The sequence below is a fragment of the Eptatretus burgeri genome, chromosome 14, assembly GCF_056783735.1.
Source record: "Eptatretus burgeri isolate ZD-2024b chromosome 14, Ebu_testis_v1, whole genome shotgun sequence".
In the NCBI taxonomy this organism is placed as follows: domain Eukaryota; kingdom Metazoa; phylum Chordata; class Myxini; order Myxiniformes; family Myxinidae; genus Eptatretus; species Eptatretus burgeri.
The window spans coordinates 58172543-58198477 of record NC_140974.1 but is presented as its reverse complement, the minus strand read 5'-3'; the positions used below and the strand labels follow the sequence as shown (position 1 = coordinate 58198477).

The following is a 25935-nucleotide window of genomic DNA, read 5'->3' as shown; positions in this document are numbered from 1 at the left end:
TGTCGCGTCGAGGAACGATCCGTTCGATTGGCATATAAAACCAAAATGTTTACAGACTGGCAGAAAACGCTCGGCATCTGACACAACCAGTCTGTAACCAGGGGTTCTATTTCCCCAACTGGCAAGGTACAAGGATTACGTTGGTATCGCGATTGAAGGCGCGTGACCCGAGGCCTGTGCTGAGCCGGCCGGTGTTATAAATCCCGGAGACGGCGGTGGTGAGGGTGGCGCCAAGGACCGGGTGAGAATCCCGCCACCCCGGATCCGCAACAATATATATATATATATATATATATATATATATATATATATATATATATATATGTATATATATATATATATATATATATATGTATATATATGTGTATATATATATATATATATATATATATATATATATATATATGTATATATATATATGTATATATATATATGTATATATATATATATATATATATATATATATATATATATATATATATATATATATATATATATATATATATATATATATATATATATGTATATATATATATGTATATATATATATGTATATATATATATGTATATATATATATGTATATATATATATATATATATATATATATATATATATATATATATATATATATATATATATATATATGTATATATATATATATATATATATATATATATATATATATATATATATATATATATTCTTTCGGCTGCTCCCGTTAGGGGTCGCCACAGCGGATCATCCGTTGTGATCTGCATAATGATTTGGCATAGGTTTTACGCCGGATGCCCTTCCTGACGCAACCCTGGTCGCCTCTTACGACACAGGGATATGGTACACCTATTGTAACCGGGGCATACACTGGGCCCAGTACACTGGTACTCACTTCGCCGACCTCAGAAGGATGACAGGCTGAGGCAACCTCCTGGTGTGTATTAATTCAAGCGGCCAACGGGGCTTGAACTCAGGACCTTTTGGATCCCAAGCCACTACCCTAACCACAATACCAACACCAGGCTTTATATATATATATATATATATATATATATATATATATATATATATATATATATATATATATATATATATATATATATATATACATATATACATATATACATACATACATATATATATATATATATATATATTTATATATTGTCGCGAATTCGCGCCCGCCGGCGTGCGAGCGGCCACGTAACTCGAATCGCGGAACGTCGCCCACCGGACGGACAATTCTGTCGTGACCCTCTCGGACTAACGCCGGGAACCAGTCACGGGTGGACCTTTCGGCCTCACCACGATCGTGCCAATCGGCCCCCGCGTGGGATAGGGTTGCTCGCCAAATTCGACCTACCTAAGTACCCACACGGAGGGTAGACCGGGCGATCGCACCTCGCCGCAGGTCGACTCCGGACATGGGCCACTTGAAGCGATCCGTTCCGTACTATCGGGATAACCGAGCGGTGTTATCGTCAACCTCGACGGTTCCGATTAATTATCGGGCGTATTTCGCCCACTACCAACCCTTTACGTGAAGTAAGATGGAGATTCAATTAAAGAAAAGACGAAGCGAAACGGGAAAAACAGTTCAACATAATGCACATTTATTCCGCGGCACACGGAGAGCACACATATACAATTACAACAATTATGCACCAAAAGCAATTGCAACAAAAGAAACACAACAATGCAGAGCTACTACTGACTACGCGAGCACACGGCAACACTTACACAGTTTTACTTTACAGACGGCGCCGACAACACATATACTCAAAAGCAAAAGAAAAGGGCCACCCTCAACGACAAGGGGACAGACGGGGTCTGTGGGCGCGAGACCGGGTGGAGCCTACCCGTCTTGTGATGAGCCGCAAATGTGGCGGCGGTGCCCCGACTCCGCGCTCCTCCGCGGGTTTCGTTGGCACTGCTTGGAATGGGGTGGGAACGGGGCCCCCTTTCAGCACTATCTCAGCGCGGGGGGGGGGTGGAAGAGGGGAATTGTTGATGCTCTGGGGAAAGAGGATAGCTGGCTTGCTTGGGTCCCGCGACGAGCGACTCCACTGCGACCTCGACCGCGCTCCCGGCTTCCCCTCTCTGCAGCTCCCCGACAGGCTCCGAACCCCGACAGACTGACTCTCCTCCAGACCCGTCTTGACTGCTGCTGCCACACTCTGCCGCTGCCACACTTCTCCAACTAGCCCGAGCCCAAAACTGCCTGAATTCGCCCCGCGATCGGCGCTTTATAGTGGTGTAGGAGAACCCATATGCAAATTTCTGGATCAGAACGAGCTCGGGGGTGGAGCCACGCTCGCCCATTGGACGGAGAAAAAGGGGCGTGAATCTCCCCTGATCCTCGAATTTGCATATATCGATTCTACTCCGACACGCCTGGAGGCGGGGCCAAATCGCCCCGCGCTTGCTGATTGGACGGATCAGAAGTGGGCGTGTATCATTCCTGATCCGACTTCTCCTCGGAAAGGCCGCTTTTTGCACCCGCGGCTCGGCACGCGTCCCGCACAAGGCCAGGACAGCCTGACGCTCGGCGTTCACAAGTGGTGCGGGAATGGCCGCAGAAGGAGAGGCGAAGGTGGTGAAGGGTTTAAAGTGGTGGTCCATGGCCACGGTGACGCTTGGAATGGTGGTGATGCGATGTTTGCGGGAGCGAGTTGTGAAGGTAAAGGTCGTGGCTGTTGGCGTTGTTGTTGTTGTTAAGCGGCGTTGCGGTTGGTGGTTGTTGTGTGATGGCGGTTGAGACGTGGTTGGCTCAAAATAAAGAGAGAACAGAAAAACGGCTATCTTATAGGGTCGCAGCCCGAATGAATCACATTTATTCCCTCAAAACAATGGGTTTGGGACTAACTACACATGTACTTACAGAGATATCTCACCTACGGGACCTGAATGGTGGTTTGCGAATTTCCTCAACCACAACAATATATATATATATATATATATATATATATATATATATATATATATATATATATATATATATATCTTCTTTCGGCTGCTCCCATTAGGGGTCGCCACAGTGGATCATCCGTATGATCCGCATCGTGATTTGGCACATGTTTTACGCCGGATGCCCTTCCTGACGCAACCCTGGTCGCCTCTTACGACACAGGGATATGGTACACCTATTGTAACCGGGGCATACACTGGGCCCAGTACACTGGTACTCACTTCGCCGACCTTAGAAGGATGACAGGCTGAGGCAACCTCCTGGTGTGTATTAATTCAAGCGGCCAACGGGGCTTGAACTCAGGACCTTTTGGATCCCAAGCCACTACCATAACCACAACACCAACACCAGGCTTTTTCATATATATATATATATATATATATATATATATATATATATATATATATATATATATATATATATATATATATATATATATATATATATATATATATATATATATATACATACATACATATATATATATATATATATATATATATTTATATATTGTTGCGAATTCGCGCCCGCCGGCGTGCGAGCGGCCACGTAACTCGAATCGCGGAACGTCGCCCACCGGACGGACAATTCTGTCGTGACCCTCTCGGACTAACGCCGGGAACTAGTCACGGGTGTGCCTTTCGGCCTCACCACGATCGTGCCAATCGGCCCCCCGCGTGGGATAGGGTTGTTCGCCAAATTCGACCTACCTAAGTACCCACACGGAGGGTAGACCGGGCGATCGCACCTCGCCGCAGGTCGACTCCGGACATGGGCCACTTGAAGCGATCCGTTCCGTACTATCTGGATAACCGAGCGGTGTTATCGTCAACCTCGACGGTTCCGATTAATTATCGGGCGTATTTCGCCCACTACCAACCCTTTACGTGAAGTAAGATGGAGATTCAATTAAAGAAAAGACGAAGCGAAACGGGAAAAACAGTTCAACATAATGCACATTTATTCCGCGGCACACGGAAAGCAGACATATACAATTACAACAATTATGCACCAAAAGCAATTGCAACAAAAGAAACACAACAATGCAGAGCCACTACTGACTACGCGAGCACACGGCAACACTTACACAGTTTTACTTTACAGACGGTGCCGACAACACATATACTCAAAAGCAAAAGAAAAGGGCCACCCTCAACGACAAGGGGACAGACGGGGTCTGTGGGCACGAGACCGGGTGGAGCCTACCCGTCTTGTGATGAGCCGCAAATGTGGCGGCGGTGCCCCGACTCCGCGCTCCTCCGCGGGTTTCGTTGGCACTGCTTGGAATGGGGTGGGAATGGGGCCCCCTTTCAGCACTATCTCAGCGCGGGGGGGGGGGGGTGGAAGGGGGGAATTGTTGATGCTCTGGGGAAAGAGGATAGCTGGCTTGCTTGGGTCCCGCGACGAGCGACTCCACTGCGACCTCGACCGCGCTCCCGGCTTCCCCTCTCTGCAGCTCCCCGACAGGCTCCGAACCCCGACAGACTGACTCTCCTCCAGACCCGTCTTGACTGCTGCTGCCACACTCTGCCGCTGCCACACTTCTCCAACTAGCCCGAGCCCAAAACTGCCTGAATTCGCCCCGCGCTCGGCGCTTTATAGTGGTGTAGGAGAACCCATATGCAAATTTCTGGATCAGAACGAGCTCGGGGGTGGAGCCACGCTCGCCCATTGGACGGAGAAAAAGGGGCGTGAATCTCCCCTGATCCTCGAATTTGCATATATCGATTCTACTCCGACACGCCTGGAGGCGGGGCCAAATCGCCCCGCGCTTGCTGATTGGACGGATCAGAAGTGGGCGTGTATCATTCCTGATCCGACTTCTCCTCGGAAAGGCCGCTTTTTGCACCCGCGGCTCGGCACGCGTCCCGCACGAGGCCAGGACAGCCTGACGCTCGGCGTTCACAAGTGGTGCGGGAATGGCCGCAGAAGGAGAGGCGAAGGTGGTGAAGGGTTTAAAGTGGTGGTCCATGGCCACGGTGACGCTTGGAATGGTGGTGATGCGATGTTTGCGGGAGCGAGTTGTGAAGGTAAAGGTCGTGGCTGTTGGCGTTGTTGTTGTTGTTGTTAAGCGGCGTTGCGGTTGGTGGTTGTTGTGTGATGGCGGTTGAGACGTGGTTGGCTCAAAATAAAGAGAGAACAGAAAAACGGCTATCTTATAGGGTCGCAGCCCGAATGAATCACATTTATTCCCTCAAAACAACGGGTTTGGGGCTAACTACACATGTACTTACAGAGATATCTCACCTACGGGACCTGAATGGTGGTTTGCGAATTTCCTCAACCACAACAATATATAGATATATATATATATATATATATATATATATATATATATATATATATATATATATATATATATCTTCTTTCGGCTGCTCCCGTTAGGGGTCGCCACAGCGGATCATCCGTATGATCCGCATCGTGATTTGGTACATGTTTTACGCCGGATGGCCTTCCAGACGCAACCCTGGTCGCCTCTTATGACACAGGGATATGGTACACCTATTTTAACTGGGGTATACACTGGCCCAGTACACTGGTACTCACTTCGCCGACCTCGGATGGATGACAGGCTGAGTCAACCCCCTGGTGTGTTAATTCAGTGGCCCAACGGGGCTTGAACTTAGGACCTTTTGGATCCCAAGCTGCTGCCCTAACCACTGCGCCAACACCAGGCATATATATATATATATATATATATATATATATATATATATATATATATATATATATATATATATGTGTATGTGTGTATGTATATGTATATATGTATATATATATATATATATATATATATATATATATATATATATATATATATATATATATATATATATATATATATATATATATATATATATATATATATATATATATATATATATATATATATATATATATATATATATATATACATATACATATATATCTATATCTACATATATATATATATATATATATATATATATACATATATATCTTTATCTACATATATATATATATATATATATATATATATATATCGATATATATATATATATATATATATATATATATATATATATATATATATATATATATATAGTGTTACGTTTGAGGGGGTATGCATTCAAAGGGTAATTAGGATGTTTAATTAGGTATGCCATGCTGTTCGAGTTTACCAGGATCTCGATGTAATAAGTAGTAATTCAGTGGTGATAAGTTGTCTAGTAAATGTTCATTTCTTCAAGGGGGAAATGATAAATGTCACGTAATTAGATAGGGACACGGGATAGGGTAAGTGTGTCTACGTAAACCCCTTTTGGTATTCTCTGAAGACTGGCCGTGACGTCACAGGACAGTGCAGCGGATGGCTCCGCCCCGTGATCACGATTGGCGGAAGGCGATGGCGGTGGGCCAATAAACGGCTCGATTGGGAGTGACGAGGACGAAGGATAAAAAGGTTCTGTTCGGGGTCGAAAAGGAAGAAGAAGAAGATTACAACCAGAACGATCGTGTTTTTTTGGTGTGGAAGCTGTGGCGGCAGAGAGCGTCCTGGTTGCTGTGCTGAGTCGATCGTGCTCTTGATCGTGTCTGGGAGCCTTGCCGAGCCTCGTGCCTCGCCTCGGTTGGCTCTGGGTTCTTCTGACTCGGAGTGCGGGGTCGGGCGGCGGGCGGACCTGCTTCCCTCTCCTGCTCGCGGCTTGGCGCCGGAGCTGGTTCCCTGGCGGCTGTGGGCGGACTTGGGCCAGGACCAGGAGGTCGACAGCACCGCGGTTTCTCCTGCCCCCCTGGCGAGAGCAAGGCCGGCTGGTCCGACGCCATTCCAGGGACAGTTGCGTCCACACCACGGTCCAGCCTGACCACCAGAAATAGCTACGTTGTGTGTGTGTGTGTGTGTGTGTGTGTGTGTGTGTGTGTGTGTGTGTGTGTGTGTGTGTGTGTGTGTGTGTGTGTGTGTGTGTGTGTGTGTGTGTGAACTTGGCGCCTTAGAGGGATTGAGAACTGTATATTCATTGGAATTGTCTGTGTTTTTTCCCACGCCCGATCCCACACCATCCCGTCGAATCGCCCCGGATCCCTCTTCTTGCCGAGTCTTGTTATTTCTGGTAATAAAATAATGAGAAAAACAAATAAACATCATCAACTCAGTGAAAAGTGACTCGTGCCACCTTCCTCGTCCCGTTTGCGGTAGGGCGATTAGAACCGCCATGTTTGGGTTATAAACAAATAAACTGCCTCCATCGTTTCGGCTCATTCTACGTTGGCGGGACTGTTCAAGTCCCGTGGACGTCACAATATATACATATATATATATATATATACATACATACATACATACATACATATATATATATATATATATATATATATATATATATATATATATATATATATATATATATATGTATATGCACGCACACAAACACACGGTGTCCCACACGTCCCCTTGGGATTTAGAAATTAAATAACATTTCTGTTTTTTAATAATTTATGATTATTTTCATACCAAAAGAAAAATTTACAAAATGGAGTTAAATTTGCTTTATTTATGAACAATGATGCAGCTTAGATGTCCTCCATTTTTGACTTCGCAGAGATGGGCTTTCGACATCATTTTCCATAACAGCGGACAATAACTCTGGTTGCAGCCCTCAAATTTCTGCACAGATGTTGTCCTTGACCTGCTGAATTGTATGGGGCTTTTTGATGTATACACGCTCCTTTAGGTAACCCCAAAGAAAATAATTGGGAGGCGTCAAATCAGGAGAACGTGATGGCCAAGAAATATCTGAATTTCATGATATTATTTGGTGTCCATGCTCTTTGGGTCAGAATAATTGATCGATGAAATTTAAAATAAAATTCCACGATTTTGGTTCTTTGTTCAGTTGTGAATTTTTCCATGGGTAATTTCCAAATGTTAATGTAAATTCTGAAAAGAAAAGAAAAACAAATTATTAAAAATCAGAAATGTTATTTAATTTCTAAATCCCTTGGTGACTTTTGGGACACCCTGTGTGTATAAATAAATAAATATGAAGACCACAAGGGGGAAACCAGAGATGTCAGGATAAGTCAATTTTGAAGAAACTGAAAAACAAAGTTTCAAGACTTTGGTGGACTGTTTAATAACTGTCATATAGATTTATTTTCCAGTAAAAGGAAGAGTGATCATTGGCCGATCAAATTAAGCATGTAGCATTTGCCAAGCTTCTGTGTTATTTAATTTAAGAGCAAAGAACGAATCAATGTTGCAAACTGACATCACTGGTTATTCCCTTGTTTAATAATTGCCATGCAATTTTAACCCAGGATGTGTAGCAAATTCATGCTTGTTGGTTATTAGCATACATTACATGACTTTGGTGATAACAGATTATTTTTTTCAACATTAAACGGTCATTGTTTTTTTGTTTGATTGTTGTGCAACGCCATACTCAAGGGTATTTCGCTTATATGACGACGGATTCTCCATTTCTTACTCCATACTACTTAATATGATGGAAAACCGGGAGGAAACCAAGGACAAACCACCCCCGCGATAGCCGAAGTCACCTCATGTGACTTCCTCATATACCTAAGCAGGTTGATTGGGCGGTGGGTACATTGAATGAGGATGGGTACTCAGACGCGTTAACCATTAAGCCACGGCGTGGGTCCCATAAAAGTCACAATAAAGGTTTGACCAGGCTTGAACCACGATATGCACCAACTACGGAGCCCATGATATAACCAAATAGGCCATTGTAGTGCTCAGAGTTTATGCTGTGATAGTTTTACAACCTTTTATAACTTCGTTTCTCAACTCTGAATATTATGATGGAACAGTTAACATGAATGACGCAGAAAGCCAATCTTATCTGAGTGAAAACTTTAATTTTAATACTTTGCAGAACATAAAACCTGTGATCAAAAATAATAGATCCATGATATAACCAAATAGGCTATTGTAGTGCTCAGAGTTTATGCTGTGAAAGTTTTACAATCTTTCATTTTTTAGTTTCTCAACTCTGAATATTATGGTGGAACAGTTAACATGAATGAAAGGGAGATAACCAGGAGTAAAGTACTGACAACTCTGGGTTTCTACTTGTTCAGCTTTGACAACACTTGTTTTTTCATTGCACGGCTAAACTTTATACCATATAAATTATGTGACACCCCTGGTTATTTGTTAAAGTAATATTGTGAGAGGAAACCTTATGTTGCCAACTATTGGCAGGTGAAATAACCCTGAAATTTATAAAAAGTGACATCACCGGTTTTCCCCTTGTGGTCTTCATATAAATATATATATATATATATATATATATATATATATATATATATATATATATATATTTCCACATACATATAGTGCCCCAACAAGTGCCATCTGCCACATGGACACATTGTGTTACATTCACCAATCGCCACCAGGAAGCACCAATGTTGTTATTAAGCAGTCGGGGAATATAGCAGTGGAAACTGAAATTCTCCAAACATGGACCAATGCTGTGATGACCTCGTCCCCATTCATCACCAGTTCATAATTTATGATTATTTTTATACCAGAAGAAAATTCACAAAATGGAGATAAATTTGCCAGTAAAAAGTGTACCACTTATATCCCAATTATATATATATATATATATATATATATATATATATATATATATATATATATATATATATATATATATATATATATATATATATATATATGCCAATAGCCAGTATACCGCGACACATATACCAATAGCCAGTATATAAGCCTAAAAGGCTTCAAAAGTCACTCGGTGGAGGAAACTGTGATATGTTGCCCTGATGAGCCCCAATAAGGGCAAAACCAGGTAATTGGCTTCACTTTTCATCTGCTTGGTGACAGCTTTTTACTTTACATTCATGAACTGCTTGATGCCCTTCTGGATTTGCAGGCATGACACCATGGTGATGAGGTCATCACAGTCTTGGTCTAATTTTGGAGAATTTCTGAGCTTCCCTTGATACATGTATGTATATATATATATATATATATATATATATATATATATATATATATATATATATATATATATATATATATATATATATATATATATGTATGTATATATTTATATGTATGTATGTATGTATGTATATATATATATATCTATATGTATATATATTGTATTCACACACACACACACATGCACATCAGATGCACCCCCTGACTGTTATGGTGAGCATCGTCACGGATTATGTCTCGCATGGTAAAACCGCATAATCCCTAAAGAACAACCGCCAAACTGCCACACAGACGATTTTTCCCACTAATGCAAACCATTCAACCAGAAGCCATGTGATGTGATCGGTGGGCAAATCAAAACATGTGGAGTGTGACAGACACTCTGCCGATCTCCATTCGACATAGTTCTACACCAAAGTGTCACCCCCAATTCAGAGGCCTCGGTCCGGCGACTGTCAAATAGACAAAGATTACATGGTCAACATCAGTTAAACAACAAACGGAGCTGCCGATCCAGTTTTCAGACTTCTTTGCCCTCATCAGAATGGCATACTGATGAATATTTAACATAAGACGGCATCTATAAATATCATTGGTTACATATTTACCAGGATGCTGTCCTGATGAGGGCAAATGAGCCTGAAACCCAGATAGGCAGCGCCATTTAATGTGTAAATGATGTTGACCAGGTAATCTTTGTCTGACAGAGCCGCTGGGCCAAGACCTCTGGGTTGGAGGTGACGCTTTGGTGTAGGACTATATCCAATGGAGATCGGGGGAGTGCTCGTCACACTCCACATGTTTCGATATATATATATATATATATATATATATATATATATATATATATATATATATATATATATATATATATATATATACACACATATGTATATATCAGTTTGTGTCTGTCTGTTTATATGCTTCAAAAACTAAACAATAGGACCACTGGACCTGTAGCTTATCTGGGCCCTGATGTAATGCTGTAACCCAAATTTGGTAGAATTCTGACTGGCGGGTCTGGAGAAGAAAATTGTCAAAGGAATTTACTAGGTAAGCTACTTTTCCTACTTAAAATCACGTGACCAGAATGAGCTTTGCAATTCTTGTTACCAGTCAGGGGAGGAACCTTGCTGCAAACTTTCAGCCAGATCAGTCCAGCGGTTTGGAGTCGAGTCAAAAAAAAAAAAAAAGTTAAAAAAGGGGACGGACGGACGGCACGCGATGACAATACCTTATCTGGAATGTAAATTCCAGATAAGCTGATAATACTAGCTTTGTAAATAAATAAATGTGTCATGTTTTTTGTAGGCCCTCTGGAGTTTGGCCCTGGCCAAATGTCCTGTTGCCCCTTCCCTAAATCCAGCCCTGTATGGAGGGAGACTGATTACACTATATATCCAAAACGTTTTTGGGTGATTAATTAAATTTAATTATTTTTGTAGCTTTTGTCTTCACACCACACATAAATATTTTTTTTGTTCATTTTTGATCAAGGTCTCCCTCCAAAACGATTCTCAAATAATACTTATTTTCTACAATATGCTATCTTTGCTATTTATTTTAATTGCAGAAACACAAGGAAATCAAACACAGGTGGAGGCCATTCTGCCCATCATGCCTGCACGACATCAACACCACACTAATTTATCAACAAAATTAGTGTGGTTTTTATCAACAAAATTGAAATGCTTCATTTGTCATTTGCAGTGTTTGATGCAATCACAGATGGGAAAAATGCACGATACACACAGTGCATTGTGATGTCATCCGTCTCAGGAAGAAATGAAGAAACCAGTCACTGATAATGGTGCATGTAGATCATCTTCAAGGATCCAGTGGTTGGTCCAAACGACTCCTGGTCTTTAAGGTCGTCGAACCTCTCATCACATCCCATACTTATCAATGTTTCATGCTGATGTTTGAGCAGAATGCACAGTCAGCAGTCAGTGCATCACATCACAGACTTTTACAGTAGCATTAAAACCCTATACACAGTGTGCATGTGGGATAAAGTAATAGTGTATGTGTGTGTGTTTTTCTTTATTTTTTTTTGCGTGCACGTATGTGCATGTTTTAAATAGAAAATACTTTTGCAATTTCAATTGATGTGTCTTCACTTTATGAACCTCTGGTTTTTCTGAGTGAATGAGGAACCTTGGTATAATCAAGTGGAATAAACCATGGATACGTAACAGAATGTGTTCAGTAGCAATTAAACTTGTATCAAGTAATTTGTTGTAAAAACACATGCACAACGAGATGGATAAGTCACTTGAAAAGAGTGCAGCAAGTTTATTCTCCAAGTACAAAATTGGTACTTCATATAATCACCGTCAGAATTGATAAACATGATGAAGCCTCCCATTAGCAGACAATAGCATATAATATCCATCAACTCTATCTCATTACTTACCATGGCTTTGAATTTTAAAGGCACATTGTCCAGATCTCGTCCATGATGCCATTGTCTTGTTTGCTCCAGTGATCTCAGGCTCTTGGAGAAGCTTGTACTTGCAATGAGCCGAACACAAACATCCCGAATATGGTTCGGCCAAACAATATAATGAATGTGATGGAAACTGATATTGTCCGCTTTGGACAACGCGACACACATTCGGCGGATGACGTTTGTTCGGACTGACGATTTGTCTGCACCCTGTTTTGCTCACGGAAAAGTTTGCTTCCTGGACACAATCATATTTATTCCTTGTCTTTGTTTTATTTTATTGGCAATATCAGAAAATCTGGTTTTGAGTTGAACTCGTCTCCGTAACATTAAGTTCACCAATGTAACCAAGTTTTATTTGGCTTTGAACAACAGCATGTCTTCCCTCCAAGATCTAGAGCATGCACTTTTCTTCTTCCTCGACTCATTTCCTTTATTTGGTATTATAAGAAGTGGTGAACACCAATTTAAGCCACCCATAATAGGCATTGACTTGAGAGATTTGTATTAATACGAATGAATAAGTATGCTTGTGTGTTGCCATGGCATTCAACTTTTGTTTGTTTTTATAGCTTCAGGAAACATTGGGCGGTGTGGTCATGGGAAACTCGTCGGTGATTATCACGACTAGTTTTTACTTGCTTTTTGAAACGTTTGATTGATTCTTCACTGAAATCAACACAACTTATTTTGCACACGTTTGTTTGTTTCAAGGCGGTGCTTTTCCATTTTTGCATGGACACAGATAAGATGTAAACACGACATGTGCATTTGAGGCAAACAGTTGTCGAACATGCACATAACCGAACACGCACTTTGGTGACACATTGGACTTTGCTGTGTTTGCACCAGCCTCGTACTGATATACAGTATATCAGTCAGATTGCAAGGCCATTTGGAGATGATGGATAAATTATCACAGTATATTGATTTGAACCTCAGATACCATCAATATGAGACTCAGAATGATAACATATGACATCATGCTGACATAACGTGCAATTCATATGTATGTGTTATACCGGAAGCACATCATATCTCTTCTATATAATCCTCTATAGCAGTGCCATCTACATTCATGAGACCACTTCAGAATAGGACGTCAACGCATTTTGGGATACATCTAAATGCTTCGATAAAATTAGAGAATTCAGTAAATTATCACTCTTTAATTTCCTATTTGATCCCGAAATTTCATCTATTTCATCCATCAAATTGATGGCCGAAAGCAGTTATGAATTCGCACGAAGCCTCACCAAGTCTCGTGGCTATATGCCCTTTTCTATCGCCGTTGAAAGGTGCAGGCAGACAACCTCTGTTAATTGAGTTTAACACTGTGAGTAAAGACATTAAAATTTGTTTTATTAACTCAGACAACAGTACATGTGCAGGTTGTGAGGAACACATTTGAACTGTTTAGTTTTAATCAACTTTTACTTTTGCTAATATTGCTTTTCCTCCAAAAGCTTTGTAGTATTGAAGATGTGCAGGTTCAAGTGGTACTCTACAGTATAATGTAGTGCTTTCTTGTTGCTCTTATAGTCTGTGAGGATGCTGACAAGGAAGCGCACACTTGCTTTGAGCTGTCTAGTCTGGGTTCGATTCCTGACCTGACCAATTTGGTGCTTCAGAGGTGGGGTGTCGCATGGCAAAGTGTGGTGTCCCTCATCAGATAGATGAGCCATAGGACCCCTCTGATAGCATTAGCTGGTGTCTTTAGTGAGGAGTAGGTGAGTTATCTTGGACACCCTGAATAAATGAATTCCTGCCCAAATCGCCCTCAGTCGAATGTCAGGTCTTGCCAGCCGGTTCGTTAAACACTTGGTCCAAATACTTTTCTCGCTGATCCCACAAGAAGATAATTATTGTGTGTAATATGTGTAATAATTACACAATAAATATTACACATCTTGTGTAATAATTGGGTTGCTGAAGTATTTGCAGTGGTGGTGGTAGTAGTAGTAGTAGTAGTAGCAGCAACAGCAGCATAGTAGGTTCCTATAGCTCATGTGCCCCTTTTGTTGATGGCTATGATGTCGAACTTAAATTTGTCGCAACGTTAATTTTTCGAAGCTTTAGACGAAATGTAAAACACCCCAGAAAGAGTTTTCATGGTCGTTACATTCCCTAATCGTCGAGTAAATATCGAATAGTGCGTTTTCATGAATGTCATCTTGAAAGATGAACGGTCCCAGTTTTATATATCATCAGCCGTTACAAAATTGGAACTGAAAGAATAAGATTGTAAATTATCATTATTTATGTACCATAGCTTTATAAACGTGCACAACTGTGTAATAAGTACTGGCTATTAATCGGAAAGTCTCTCAAACTGCATAACCCTACAATTCAATAAAGATGGGATGAGGCATTTTAGAGTTATAGTCAGAACAGGAATTGGCATTAAATTGAGAATTGGTCAATCCACGAGACGTGACCACAAAACAGGGCTAGGCCATGTTCTTTAAACATGGGGTTTTAATAATTTTCATTTTTTTTTCAGTGTAGATGCGTACACTGATACTACACACCTGCTAACGTACAAGGGAGATTACAATTGATGTCAAATAAAGATACGTCTTGTAATATGGTGGTTTTCAAAATGGCTATTGTTCACAAAACAGACACAGCTGTGATTTTACATCGTTTTTCATTTTTAGATTCAAAACAATGATTGTGGGTGGGTGTTCTGGAAGGAAGGATGGGTCGTGTGATAATCAACCTTACAATGGGCCCTTTGTTCATGTCGCTATGATAACCCGACTGAGCATCCGCTGCTTGCAACGATCTAACGTATGATGTAATAATCCCGCCATCTTGTGTTGCCACCGAACAGGCAGAGGACCGATCATGGAAGAACCTCCTTGGTTCGTCGCAATATGCCTCCAGCCGCTCTACTGGTTCAAAATCCAAGCTCGGCGTGACTTTGAGCGCAACCTTCAAATCGAAAAGGCATTTCCTACTTATTACCCACGAACGTGCCCTTATCAATGACAATGCAATCAGTGTGCGGGACAGTGTAGATCTGCCTACTCGTGCTTTAGTGTATGCCCCAAAGCAAATCGATACACACACTATATAATGGAAGCTCTTCAAATGGTGGTCATGATTTGCTGGCTTTTTGAATCCTCTATTTCCTGTGTTATTTAGTACGTAATAAAATATTCAACAGTCAGGAAATCAATTCTTCCTTTCAGGGGTACCGCTGGAAAAATATATCCGTAACCCAGTTGGACCACAGGCACCATATAAAAGGGAATAGATGCATTAAAACTGTTTTTTGATTCAAACACCTTTCCATATTTTCCCTCCTCCAACAGATCTTTGGAATGTTACATGCAGTATAATCTGAACACTTCACCTCATCGGAGCTTGAGAAATGGGGTATGCTCAGGATATAAGGTACATCTACGCTTGCTGGCCCAAGCCCACTCAAGAGTTTGGGATTTAGTCAGGTGTGTGACCAGCAGGTACACAGGCTGCAACACTCATAAAAAGGATCCCGAATAAAACTCGAATGAAGGGAATTTGGCATTCTTCGCGATGCTCCATCCAAAACGTTTATTTCACATTACATTGTGCAGTAAGTAGGCTATAATCCATACTTTTCACCCGGACGTTCATTTCCTGAAAGGAGAGATTTTTTTTTTAAACATTAATCTAAGGCTCATAGTACACAGAGATTGTACATATACCGAACTGAGGATACCAAGCCATTGTAGACATTGTTGAGCCTTTGCATTAATTGCATAGGACGACATAAATAAATGATGGACGAAAACATGCTATAAGAGATTTAAACGTGCGTTCCCTGCAGAAAGAGCCAGGGCTTCCGATGGGATCACTAACACGCCAAAGCAGATGACATCCATAATTTTCACAAAATTGTCGAATATAATTCCACACAATAAAGATATTCAAATGCTATTAACATTCCAAAAAATTGCTGCAATGCATACACATTGCAATGCAGACAAACAAAGCAATCCTGTCTCACAGGTGTATGTAATACCTCCTCCTATTCTGCAGATTTTTAGCGTACTCATTGGGTGATGACATAATGCTGGTGACGTCAGATTCCCGGCTTGCAGCGAGCATGCGCCTCGCTCCACCCCCACCCATTGTCCCATCTTCTTTGCCAAACGTATGGGGGTTGGGGAAGAGGGGGGATTTGCCACAGAGTGCTGGTTGGCCTGGCAGCACCACTTTAAAGCAAAGGAACGCACTGTTGCTACCCCACCTCCCTCCCACCACCTTTTTCTTGCTCCCACCACTGCCCTTTCTGCGATTATGAATGTACAGTATAAGCATCCAACATCCTACATTGCATGTTTAGATCTGCACAAGTGTTGTCATTGCATCCATCTCGTAGTTTGAGACCAACTTTGGATTATTTGCCATGTTTTAGGAAATTACCATGAATTACCATGGCGTGGTACTGATAATGAGTCACTCCGAGTCAAAGCTCCTCACAAAAACGTTCAAGAAGAACATGCACTGAGATTCCATTGGAATTGTTCCAAATTAACATCCAATTCGCTGACACCAATTTAATCTCTTCATTATTTCGTCATCCTTAATCTGTTTATCTTGAGATGAGGACCATACAATGTTCCTGACCGCCATTTCAGACGTCATTGCCACCATTATTACCTCGGGTGTTCCATGTTTTTAGAACGAGATGCCCACACTAGTCTAAAACACCCCCCCCCCCCAAAAAAAAAACCATGTATCTAAGTTATGTGTATCTTCAATGTATAAGAATGTATCTTAGTTGTGTGTGTGTGTATGTGTGTGTGTGTGTGTGTGTGTGTGTGTGTGTGTGTGTGTGTGTGTGTGTATGTATGTATGTATATATATATATATATATATATATATATATATATATATATATATATATGTGTATGTATATGTGTGTGTATATATGTACATATATGTATATGTATATATATATATATATATATATATATATATATATATATATATATATATATATATATATATATATATATATATATATATATATATATATATATATATATATATATATATATATATATATATATATATATATATATATATATATCATGAGCATCCATTCTGAGAACTTTTTAACACCCTTACATAACCACTGTATAATGTAATAGAATAGGACGTACATTTACTGCTGGGAAATTACATTTGAGGATACATCATTGACATTTGTGATGATGAGCTAAATATAAGCAATGGAATCACTTTAATAAAAGGTCTTGAATCGCCATAAGAATTCAAGACTGTACAAGACGAGGACAAGAAAGAGTGGATTGCTTTGTGTACATTTGCTTTCTGCAGCAACAATGATCACGTATCCGTCTCGTCCGGTGCTTCCTCCACACTTTCCACTGAATTGATTTCACTCTACACCTGCCTATGCCCACAGACCTCCATGAAACATCCTTTGCCTTTTGTGTTTTAACCATTCCCTCATTTCATTTCCATTGTTCATACACAAATAGATTCAGTATTAAAGGGGCACAATATGAGCTATATTATAGCAATCAATGCTTCATGCCTGTATCACGTACACTTACTCCAAACCCCAACCCGATCCACGAGCTTTCATTTTTGATATGTCGGGGTGGAAGCCAAGTGTATCTCAGCCTGAAAACACTGGAACATTCAAACTTTGTTTCCTGTCTCTTCTAAAATTTTGAAATGCACGTCCATCCCCACAAACCATCTATAATATCCAAATTTGCTTTTTGCCTCTATTTTTGAGACTTGACCACTTGTGACGTCATCACCCAATGACACAATTCTAAAACGAGCATTTAAAAAAAAAAAAAGGGTCAGATTTAACTCCTGCTATACCTTTAAGACTTTGCACTTGGTTTAGAAGACGTTAAAGAATGCTTTAAAATTAGGATGTCTTCATTTTAATACTTGGCATTTAAGATTAATATAAAAGTTAAAAAGAAAAATTCAAAAGAGATTATTTATTATTAAAAAATTAATATAAAAGGTAAAAAGAAAAACTTTCCACACTCACTTTTTACATGGGAATCTATCTGTGCACTCGGCATAGAACCTCAAATGGGTTCACATTTAAGGATCAATGAAATAAATTTGCCCTTTGACTGGGTTTTATTGGCATTTCTACTTGCCTTTTTTGAAGAAGAAGAAGAAGAAGAAGAAAAGAATGTGATCTCCAAAGTCAAAAGCAAACAAGACAGCCAGCTTAACTCTCCCATATATAAATGAGGTGTCCAGATATGCAGCGAGCCCTGGAAGAAGAAGGTTTCACAATCCGCAGGAATTTGTGCACGGAAGCTTGTAACAAGAGCATGAAAATCATTTCAAATTACGATCAATGTCATATCGGGCCATAGACCGAATCATTTCAAATGTACGAGGTGCACGCGGTGCATACGATATACGGTACGTACTCATAGACGATGTGTCTATCCAATCCGGGGATACCAGTGGCAGGAATTGCTCGCAGGTGAATGGCAGGTATGGAAGAAATTGTGACGATGGAGAAAAAAAAAACACACTGAACTGAAAATATTCCATCATCATTCGTACAACGATGGATGACATTACGTGATGATAGAATGTACAATTCGTGATCTTTAAGTCCGTGGCCTGATATCGAAGTCCTTCTTCAATATTCTTCTATTAATTCTATTAGAGCAATTTTAATTGAATAATCAATTGAACTTGCATTTTTCTACCTCTGTTGGGACACCGACATAGTAATCAACCTTCAACTCTTTTATATATAAATTAACATTATGTGACGCAAAAAGTTCCGCATTATCTGAATGAACCACGTGATTGCTCTCTTTGGATTTTTTTTTTTTCACCACTTTTTTCATAATTAATTATATCATATTCTCCACAAAATAATCATCGAGTTCATCCATGGGCTGCATGATGGCATAAAAATCACTCTCCAACGAAATTGTTGAATTGGAATAATAATAATAATTGAAAAAATTCCCGCTATCTTTTTTTTGTACGCCACGTCGAGACCTGTGCAGATCGAGACCTAGCAGCAGTTTTGAGAATATGAAAGGAATGGTTTTCCTCTAATTGTATTTCCAATGCGATGATGTTATTTGTTTCGTTTTAACATGTATAATGCATATGATGCGTCCATTAAAGCATGTCCGGTGTATTTGATCATGTGATGAGCGCTGCTGCCACGCGGCTTGTGTTTGGCACCGATTTGAGGCAAATCCCAGAACCACGTGCTCGCATGATTATACATACGTCGCATCATCTCTTATCTCTCTTGACTGCAAATTCCTTCCGATTATTCTGATTATGCGTAATTGCATGAAGACGGTGCCAGGCAGGTGTGCATGAAAGTATTCAAATTCCACAAAAGCACAACAAGCAAAGTGCTCAGGTAGTCAGAGCTACAGCTCGATGTCCTGCAAGACACGTAGGATGCAGAAAGTGGTGAACATGGCAGGAGATGTGCGGCACGGAGACCTCATCTCGACTTCAAAAGGATCGTGTCAATAAATGAATCAAGAGGATGAGCAGAAGCTCTGGGAAATAAAAAAAACAATGATAAGGAAACCAGATCGACCATCATTTCACCAAGTTTACATGTGTGTTGATTTTATATTTATATACGTATGTGTGCGTGTGTGTGTATATGTGTGTATATGTGTGTGTATATATATATATATATATATATATATATATATATATATATATATATATATATATATATATATATATATATATATATATATATTTGTTTGTTTTTTCACATGAAAGTGTTTATAATATCGTAAGTGAGAAGACATCTTCCTATTTACGTACACATGTAATGAATAATGATAAAATTTTAAAAGCTTGGCATGTCATAGACTATTGTGAGTATCTTGTTTGTCGAACTTTTTGAAGGCTATACATGTAAATATATATATAAAAAAATTTATTTTGACATCTGCGAGTGGGGTTGGTAGCTCTCAGTAGGATTTGTACTTTTTATTTCGTTCTTCAAATGGCCTTGACCGGCTTTGTGCAAAAGGGCCAAGTCTCGACCATTCTCACACTCAGCTACACACAGGCCAACTCGTCTGGCCAAAAGCTCTGAGTCACGTGATTGGCAAACAATGCCCGTCCAGCCTCACGCTGCGACCCCCGCGCAATACATTTGCATTCGTTTCGCCGGACACAGAGTCCTCTCCATACAATGTGAAGCAAAGCGACCGCATTCCACGTTGTTTTTGTTTCTCTCTCTCTCTCTCTCTCTCTCTCTCTCTCTCTCTCTCTCTCTCTCTCTCTCTCTCTCTCTCTCTCTCTCTCTCTCTCTCTCTCTCTCTCTCTCTCTCTCTCTCTCTCTCTCTCTCTCTCTCTCTCTCTCTCTCTCTCTCTCTCTCTCTCTCTCTCTCTCTCTCTCTCTCTCTCTCTCTCTCTCTCTCTCTCTCTCTCTCTCTCTCTCTCTCTCTCTCTCTCTCTCTCTCTCTCTACATCAGGATGGCCAAACATAGCCCGTCGGACGTCAAGCTGCTTCGTGGAAATCCACAAACGCTGACATGAAATAGAAATGGTTCAGCGATGACGACCTGCGGTGGAAGCGCTCTGGTGACATTTTAGCCCCATTATACCGTCACTTGTTGCCTCTCAAGAGAAACCTCGAGGAGAACGCTTGGTCAAGATCTTGCGTCTCCACATGGTAAGCTCTTGAGCTGCGGATGCTGTGCGCCCCCTCCCCGAGCAACGGCTGCCGCGGCGACGGCGACGGGACAAAGAGATCCCCCGACGTGTTTTCGGACCGCTTTTGGCATTCACCGCGTGCCTTAATTGTAGTACATTAAATCAAGGTCCGCTGTGAACACGAAGAGCGTGGTCCGCCTTGATTTCCGAACACAGAATGCAAAACCGTCATGATGGGACGAGAGCGCGATGTGAGCCCCGATTGGACTTCCACGACCCACAAGGTGAGTTCCCCACGACGTCCGCATAACGGGTCCTACTCCAGATTTTGTGAAAATGCTCGAGCGACCAACGCAATGGGATCGTTCCCGTACTGAGCAAGTGACCGTCTGCGTTACAGGCGCTCAGATGTTCCTTTTCTCTTCGCCTCGAGCCGAGATGACCAAAGAAACAACAGTTACGCGAATATAAAATAGGAAAGGGGGGAGTTTGAGACGGCGCGTTTCGAGCGGGAGTATGATGAGCCGTCATCACTTTGCTTACGATATACGTGACTCTGTGCAGGGAGACGTGATGTGGCAGCTGCTTCCTCCCAGGCTGCAAACGCCTCCAAATCGAAGGAGGGCAACCACCGGCTGCCCCTCTCCTTACCCCGCCGCCATGTGCGGAGCATCCTTGTCTGGGGGTTCATTACCGCTTCGGGGCGGGGCGCAGGGATGCTCGTCGGGTTCGGTCTAACCTTAGCGCTACGCCTACGCGCGCTGAACGAGCCAATCATAAAGCACAGTTTACTCTCAGTTGCCGAGACAAAGCACCGCCCTTAGTCCCACCCATCAGCTATGCTGGCGGACGGTGGTTATTTGCGTCACTGTCTTGAGCTGCATAATTTGGGTGGAACTCCACCAATGGGCTTCCACATCAGCTGAGCATCCGTGATGGGAGCCGTGCCCACCACCGATGAAACCTGTCACGATATCTTCTATCCCCTCCCTGAAACCATCCTGCCCCCACTTCGCTTCCCATTCAAGCTGATTTAACCCTATCGCTTAAAATTCTTCGCCTTTGCCCAACAGAAAACGAAAGCTTTATATAATCTGATGTCCATTAAGGATGCACATAACTCAAATCGTATTCCGAACGCAAATTTTATAGCTTGAAGCAAATTGCGTGCATCCTTGCTGTCACACACAGTGAAAGAACCCCCGATGAACTACGTGTACAGGTGTGCCTTCGGCGTGAGAAGCAGCAACAAGAAGTAGTGAGCCAGCGCTGCGCTACTCCTGACCTTGGGGACGCGAGAGTACTGTCCTCCCCTCCCTATCCCAGCTCCAGCTCTCTACCGCCCCCCATGCCCCCCCCCACGACAGCTTGCAGACCATTTCCCAGCGCGCTCCTTCTGACCTCGGCCCGGAGCGAACCACATCTGTCGCGTCGTCGGGCTCAGAACTCAGGGTACAAACCTTTTGCCATTTGAAACTCTTTTCGTCTCCTCATTTTATGCGTATCTCGTACCTCCTAGGTTCGACACAAGTCAGTCTGCCTTTCACTACAACCTTTCACGATAAACTTGGCAAATGGGTGACCGAAACAACCACTATCGATTGCTACTGAGAGAGTTTTTGTTTGTTGTACTGCAACATTATGCGTACATTTGAATATGTATTGGTTCATCGATAAGTCCGTGCTCTATATCATGGAGAACAATATGATTACAGCAATTGCTTCCAGAATACGTTCAAATATTCGTTTTGAAAGGAATATGTTGATAATTACAGTGATTGTCAAAAGTAAACAAAAAATAACATTAATTATATATATATATATATATATATATATATATATATATATATATATATATATATATATATACATATATATATATTTGTATGTATGCATATATACATACATCTGGACATATATATATATATATATATATATATATATATATATATATATATATATATATATATATATATATATATATATATATATACATACACACACACACACACACACACACACACACACACACACACACACACACACACACCTGTCTCCATAAAACAATTGTATATTCAGGTCAAAATAAATTATTTTTGCAAGTGAAATTCCTAACTGCTGCAAACTGAAATTAAAACAATTTCTGGCATGTATAATTTATGGTACAGTACTTTACAATAATATAAGTTCCACATTTCTTGGAATATTAATGGCTGATTCGGATATGATTTTCCAGGGGGAAAAAAAAGACAAACCAATATCTACCATATGTTTTTTTTTTTTTTTAAAGTATAATCACGTTTTGTTTTCGATGAATTATTTTCATTTTCACTGCAAACTAAAGGTGTGAAGACATGCCTAAAGTCTTCTTCTTCTTCTTTTGGCTGCTCCCGTTCGGGGTCGCCACAGCGGATCATCCGTATGATCCGCATAGTGATTTGGCACATGTTTTACGCCGGATGCCCTTCCTGACGCAACCCTGGTCGCCTCTTACGACACAGGGATACGAAGACATGCCTAAAGTAACTGTGTAAATTAGGCTTTTCACAGAAATGCAAGACTTGCTTTCCTTGGCCAGGAAAAGATAACATGTAAACCCAGAAGCTTGAATGGATAAGTTGAGGGTATTAAAGGAGAGCAAGAGCTGCACAATAATGGTAACACTTACCGTGAATCTTGCAGACAGAGTCAGGACATTCAGCTCACATGGACAAGGCCAGCTCTCACAAACAGAGCTGGCTAGCACGGGTCGGGGGGACAGACTTGGGTCGGCGGAACAGAGCTGGCTCACAGCACCACGGCCGAGATAGCTATGGCGGGCGGACCGGTGGGGCAGTGCGTTTTTGGGCAGCATACGCGGGGCGCCTGCATGGCGCGTGCCTGGTACCGGAGATGGGAGGGTGGGTGGGGGGGGGGGTTGGAGAGAAGTTTAAAGATGTTATAAAAAAGCGAGAGGATAGCATGAGGAGGGATTGGAGTAGGTGGGGGCCGCGGGTGTAAGGCGAAAGGCAGGAGGAGAGGGGGGGGGGGTTCTCATGAATCCCAGCAAGAGACGACATTCTACTGGAACGACTTTCTCTCCCCGTCGTGTATATGATCCACTTTTCCTTCCGTGAAGCCATGCACAATATCTGGACAAGAGAAGGAGGATTCTTTAAAATCTGTCCGAGTATTTGCCAAAACAATTTTCTTTTAAGAGTCATTCATGCAACTAATAAATCGTTAAAACTGTGGAGACCACCACAACCTCCTGCAAATACATAAATCCACTCATGTTTGTCATTTTTCAAAAATGATATTTAGTTTCATGTTGACAACTGAAAATGCTCACATCATAGTCACATAGTCTATATTACATATGAGTATATTTTATGCTTATCTGCACAAATTTACCAATTTTATTTCATTGAAAACACACCCTGAGAAATCCGACATGGACGAATCGGGGAAAGAAAAGGCCGCGGTGGTTGCGACACAGACTCTGCATGCAGACGTCATTGTACCCGTGTTCACTGGTCTTTCCACTCTCATCACACTTTTCATGTATTTACATTATGCATTGCGGTATAGTGTCTGTTTATCTATAATATATAACATTAGATGGTACGTTTTATTCGACGACATTTTGCCAAACTGGCCTCCACTGATGGAAGCGTAGACTTCATTTATGCGGCCGACATTTCTACCCCTTTAATTTACAGCAAACTCGTTAAAATTACAGAAAAGCTTGTTAAATTTGCAACCAACCCCATAAGTTTAAAGCAAAAAATATATATCAAACCCCACATATGTATAGCAAACCCGTTAAATGAACTGTCGCGGAATTTGTTGCTCCGACGTTCAAAGACGATTTTATTATTGCCCCACACCCTATCCAGAAATAAGTTTTGTGATTTTGTTATGTTTACTGATTTAAAGCTTACAAAACATTCACAAAAACAGTATTTTGATGATAAATGTCATCATGATGTGATAGATTTGAAATGGCCTTGTATTTTAACACACGATGCTCTTTCCACCGCAGCGCGGCACGACCGAAGTATGGCATGCTTCGGCCGTAGCACAGCACAGTCGTTCACCCCAGCTCAAGAAGGCCGCAGCACAGCACGCTGATTCGACGCAACACAACACTGTCGCAGCACATTATGGTGATTCGTCGCAGCACAACAGTTGTAGTGCTGCGATTCGCTGCAGGGTTGCACGGCGATTCGCCGCAACACAACACTGTCGCAGCACATTATGGTGATTCGTCGCAGCACAACAGTTGTAGTGCTGCGATTCGCTGCAGGGTTGCACGGCGATTCGCCGCATTCACGGCACTGCGATTCGCCGCAACACAACACTGTCGCAGCACATTATGGTGATTCGTCGCAGCACAACAGTTGTAGTGCTGCGATTCGCTGCAGGGTTGCACGGCGATTCGCCGCATTCACGGCACTGCGATTCGCCGCATCAGGGAACGGCAATTTTCCGCAGCACAGCACGTCGATCCTCTGTAGCACGACATGGTCACAGCACGGCATGGTGAGTCACTTATGCATGGCACGGTAAGTCATCGCAGCACGGCACAGAATTTCCGCCAGCACCGATTGCTCTTACAGAGGGAGATAAGGTTATAACACCAGTAACTATAAACTCTACCCATGTACATAAATACAATATTATTGTTGATTATTTCCTTTTCCATTGAGGTTTTAGATTAACAATGGTGAGCTTTGATAATGAAAATATCACGAAATAATTTAAGTGGATGTGTTTTGTTTAATAGAAACGAACTATAATGTTTAAACAAACTCACAATTTAATGAAATGAAGTGAAGATTGAACTCGGTTTGAAATTTCCCAAATTTGAACCAAAATTTCCATTACGTTGATAGTTCTAATAACAGTTT

General features: G+C 41.3%; 1 long non-coding RNA gene across 1 annotated transcript; it reads right to left on the bottom strand.

Moving 5' to 3' along the window:
• Positions 1 to 18538: 18538 nt before the first annotated feature.
• On the bottom strand, positions 18539 to 23932 carry LOC147013321 (uncharacterized). The gene is made up of 2 exons (XR_015051266.1): positions 23712 to 23932; positions 18539 to 19923 (listed from the first exon to the last, which is right to left on the bottom strand). It is a non-coding gene; the product is annotated as an uncharacterized LOC147013321 (long non-coding RNA).
• Between the last annotated feature and the right edge of the window lie 2003 nt (positions 23933 to 25935).